General features: G+C 39.0%; 1 protein-coding gene across 2 annotated transcripts in view; it reads right to left on the bottom strand.

Annotated features, from left to right (window-relative positions):
* The window catches only part of CNGA3 (cyclic nucleotide gated channel subunit alpha 3), a 30,203-nt gene extending 29,559 nt beyond the window's left edge, over positions 1–644 (bottom strand). For both annotated transcript variants that reach the window (XM_072413001.1, XM_072413008.1), the window contains exon 1: positions 296–644. The gene's annotated coding sequence lies outside the window, so the exon portion shown is untranslated. The remainder of the gene's footprint in view (positions 1–295) is intronic.
* Between the last annotated feature and the right edge of the window lie 4,589 nt (positions 645–5,233).

Genomic DNA, 5,233 nt, shown 5'->3' with positions numbered 1-5,233 from the left:
ATATATATATATATATATATTTATTTATACACACACATATTATATACAGATCTTGTTACACACCATTGCCCTGTAGCTATTAGAATAATGTAAAGATAAACTTGAATGGACCTCACAATTAAAGTGAAAGCCTAATCCCCCTGCACAGGGAAGGGATGTAGGGGATATTGCTCTGAGTGCTTTGTTAATTCTGGTCACCATGGTAACTGCCCCCAGGACATTATTGATAGAGCCAAGTTTGCCCCCTGTCCTGGTCCCATATGAGATGTTACAATGGAAGACACTGATATCTCACCTTATATCCACGTTCCCTGAACTTTCATATCGCTGGAGGTGACGAGCAGTCGTATTAAGTATTTGGCATATTGTGAGCGGGTCTCCTGTCACCCCAGTCTCGCCTCATTGCTGAATACTGAGCGCACAATGCACCCCATTGCTCTGGAGACTCGCAGCCACCCTCCTCCTCATGTCCTCAGCCGATAATGAGGAGACACGCAGCGCCCTCACCGGTTACACGGCAGCTAATGGTTCCGTCTCCTCATCAGCTGCTGTCCTGGCCGACGTGTCTCGGAAATGTCATTGGCGGCACTGGACACAACACATGGCACATGCTTGTTCAGCACCGGGAGGGTGGACAGCTCTCAGCAGGAGCGGGGCCGGGGATGGCTATGCCCCGACTGAGCTGCCATCAGCTGTATGATAATTAGCCCTGAGATCCTACACATCCTCAGCCTGCCACATAGCTTCCTATGGACACATGGCGCCCATTTATTGCAGGGTACTTACCTTCTGCACTGACACCTCTCATATACATATATCTGTATCAGGACACAAAGAAATAAAAACTTATAGGACACCTGGATTTAGGGAGCTGACCTCCTCCTGGCCATAATTATAGTTCCCTGGTTATTATTCTGATCTATTGCATTCTTACATGTAACAATGGTCACCAACCGGTGGTCCATGAGAACATTTTGGTGGCCCACAGAAACATTTGGATATTATTTGCAATTTTTGTGTTTAAAAAAAAAAAAAATATATTATATTCCTATATTCTGAATGACAATTTTCCCCTTTATATTGTACTAAATTCACAAACTGTACTAGAGATGGAAAAACAAGGGAGGCGCAGCGTGACGTCGGTGTAGTCCTATGTTGTATGAGGCAACCATTGCCGAGCCGTACGCTTCAGTATTGTTTCCACCATTATAACAGTCACCGCGCTCTGCTAATACCGATTCTCATCCAATAGTTTTATTTGTGTGTTTATTTCTCAGATGCTTTACTAGGTAAGCATGACCTTAACTGTGTATTTTAACTCTTATATTTAATGGCATCAAATAGTTTGACTTTGATAACTATAATTTCTTGTTTGGTCTTAGATTTGAATAAAATAAACTCATGAGTGAGACAAAACAAACAAATTTTGCATTTCTTTAGTAATACCAAAGATAATGCAACTAATGATAATAGTAACAATAGTAATACTTCACCTAACCGTGAGCTGATCAATGAATCAGAGCCTCCACAGTCCTTGTCAGGCTCCATTAGGAAGATCATTATTTTACAAATGTATTTATTTTTTAAAAGTTTATATCAATGGTCCGCGGGTTAAAATTTTGAATTTAGAGGTCCATGAGGTCCGAAAGGTTCTTATGCACACTGCACAAAACGTATTTATTGTATAAAAAACATGAAAGAACAATACTATATGCACAGCACACTTGCCACTCATTAAAAAAAAAAGTGGCGTTTACTTTGGCTTTAAAATTGCTTCAGATTATTCCTTTGCATGGAAAATGCACAGATAAATTTGAATTTTCACTGTGTGTATTGAAAATGCAAATTTATCTTGCATTTTCCATGCAAATGAATAATCTCAAGCAATTCATTAATTTGCTTCTTTTTATACACCCTACTCTACACCCAACACTACCCCACACTTTTTATTAATTAAAAAAGGGCTGCTAAAAAAACTTTGTCAGTGTCTGCTACCTGTCACTCACTGCTGCCTTCATACAATCGCTGGATCACACTGCAGCACATGTGTACATGATCAATGTGCATAGTATGTTTATACTATTTACAAATGTACATTGATCATGTACACATGTGCTGCAGTGAGAACCAGTGCAGTGAGAAATGAAGGCAGCAGTGAGTCTCTGCTCATACCTTCTCTGCCTGATGGCTTCAGCCCAACAGCTCCAGCATGAACCCGGCAACAGTGGTGTCCTGTGACCAGGTTCCCTGGAGTGCAGATGGCAGGCAGCCAGAGCTCAGGCAGGAGAAGCAGCCTCAGCACCCGGCGGGCCAGATGGACAACTTCAGGTGGCCGTATTCGTCCCGCGGGCCGTAGTTTGAGGACCCCTGGTTTAGGTTAATGCAGTTTCCATCTATAAGTGTTCATACATCCTAAACCACATTGATATAAAATCAAATAATCCTATTATGGTCTCATTTGAGGATTGTGTGTGGAATGACCTGGTCAAGAAAAACAAATGGATCTATATAATGGGTCTGATTTATTAAAGCTCTCTAAAACTGGAGAAAAAAAGACTATCATAGGAGAGCCTGACTGATCCAGCAAACATGGAATGATTCTGGCCTAATATTTGCAAACTAATAGTAAATGATATTTTTGAAATTTGTTCCAGGTTTGTTGGATCGCCCAGGTTCACTTGCAAGACTCTATCTTCTCCAGTTATGGAGAGCTTTAATAAATCAGGCCCATTATGTCCATATAAATCATAGATATAGTAGGATTACTTGAATGTCACAATAGTGTCACCATTCTGTACAGTTCTCCTTGGAGTCCCATCTGCTTCCAGATTCCAAGTCCCTTAAAGTCACATATAAAAAGTGTAATTAATGTTGTATCCCTTGTGAATCTCGCTTTTTTTTTAAACAATTCCAAACTAAACAACACAGTATTTTTTCCTATACATAGCCTAAAGTTTACTATTTAATATGTGCATAGCTGTACCTCAGTTCACACTGGAATATGAATGCATGGTTTTATTAGAATGAACAAGCAATGTACACACAGCTCAGTTTAGGACTATGACAGAAGAACAAGCAGGAGACTGGACAGAAGCACAAGCAGGAGCCACCCTGCTGTTTCCTTCAATGAAAAGTGCAAAAAACCTACGTCAGAGGACACACGTTAAGATTTTTGCCCAAGACGATCATAATCTGGGGTGTAGAAAATGTTGAAACTTTTCTAGATGAGATCAATGCAATTAGTAGTTCTGTTAGAAGTGTTTGGACTAGATTGTTTCTGCAGCAGGAGCTGAAAGCACTGACTGTTCCAGGCCCTTGAATGAAAATAAACATATTTAATATCAGGATATTTCATAACTCACTAGTGCATGTGAAGAGAAACTCAACTGATTCCCCTTTTAGATAATAAAGCTTTAACATAATACTCTACTAAATGAGACCAAGTTATTTTACAATTACAGCTCACATTTTATATAGATTCAAGGGCAGCTAGAATGACAGAATCGCCAAATAACAGGCAAAGGTCAATGACTGCACTATAAAATATGTTCAGGTCATGTTGATCTCAGTGTTTCTGCACTTCTATAAATATAAACTGGGCATTTAGAATACATGGCAAGAAAATGTGGTACAGAGCGATGGATGCAGCAATGAACAAACATTTGGATTGTTACTCGGCACAGATAAATCAGCTGTAGGGAGAAGAACAGGTAAATGTAGAGCTGTAGGTAATTACCATTTTTGCATCAGAGCTTCTGTCACATAATGTGTATAGCTAACCATGTGAAATAACAATATCTGGCCTGACTAGCATTAACATCAGAAGTGACTCCATCTTCATTCATGTCCTAGACTTTATTTTTACCCCTCTTACTATAAAATCATTATATTATCTTAGTGGCAGCTTAAATTCTCCATTGTATTCTACCCCAATGCATTTTGTTCTGTAATCCTATTCTATCCATCTATACATAAAGAGAATAGAGGTGCCAAGAGACTCTGTTCTGAAATGTGAGTGTAAAGCAGCTTTACACAGCACTGAACACAGCGTGTGAAAAGTCAAGCCTTGAACTGCTAGCACACAAGTAGTATTGTGTAAAGTGCATGCCCCCAACAGACAATATGAAATGTCTTAGCTTTACAGCCAATTATGCTTCGTTATCTGCACCACTTACCTGATGTGTTCACAGATCCACATAAGTATTGCTAATGTAGATTTGAAGATCTCAAAGCCTGATCATAAAAGTGTGTATATACAAAATGCAGCCCACAAAAAAAGAGACACCCTGTTTGAAATGGAAAGTAGATACCCCTATATTTCCTCCATATTGCAATCTGTCATTCAAAAAATAGGTTATGGAGCCTGCTCTATCCTTTGTAATGTTTTTGGCATAATACTACAGATAACATGTCAAAGGAGGCAACTTTGACTCTCCTCATTCTGTGATTTACTCCTATCCAATAAACATTTGTAAAACAGCCTATTCTGTAACTGGAGGACATAAAAAAATGGCATCATGGCTGCCGGAAAGTCATGTCTCTGCTTTATAAATCAGCCTCCAATGTAGTGTTCATTTGGTGAAGAAATGTATCCTACATGAAAATATTAGGGTTGCCATTGCTTTTAAAGATGATAGTCTGGTTTTAATACATCCACAGAAAGTAGAAGTTTAGAAAATTAGAATATTAGCTTGGGTAACTACTATTTTCAGAGCAATGGGAGCTCATATAGTTTTCTCATGACAGATGTACTTTATATATTTAATTCTATTTCTCTCTGTGCAGTTGTTGAGTGACAGACCCCTTGAAATCAAAGGCAAATCTATGACATATGGCAGAGAAGAGGGTTATGCTGTTCCACATAAATATGTTTAGATAATTATTCTTTAAAGGCTAATGCGATATCACAGATAACGAACAAAAGATCATCTTCACTATATGGCCAAACCAGGATCATCCCAGACCCTATCCCCTCCACTGCTGAATTTTCACCTTACACCCAATGCTAAGATTACCAGCAGTTAGCCTTGTTATACCAATACCAGGACTGCGCTTCTCTGACCCTGGGCAAAGTGGGGAGAACAGAATGTTATCTTTCACTGGCGAGCAGTGATGCAATGATGGGGAGAAGAGAACTTCATGGTTTAGTTTTTATCCAATTAACAATAATTCATCTTTTTATTTGTTTCAGTATTTTTCACCAAACAAAAGCAATAAATCCCAAGTAAACACA

This window comes from Pyxicephalus adspersus, chromosome 1 (assembly GCF_032062135.1).
Source record: "Pyxicephalus adspersus chromosome 1, UCB_Pads_2.0, whole genome shotgun sequence".
Lineage (NCBI taxonomy): Eukaryota > Metazoa > Chordata > Amphibia > Anura > Pyxicephalidae > Pyxicephalus > Pyxicephalus adspersus.
This window is presented reverse-complemented; position numbering and strand designations above follow the sequence as displayed.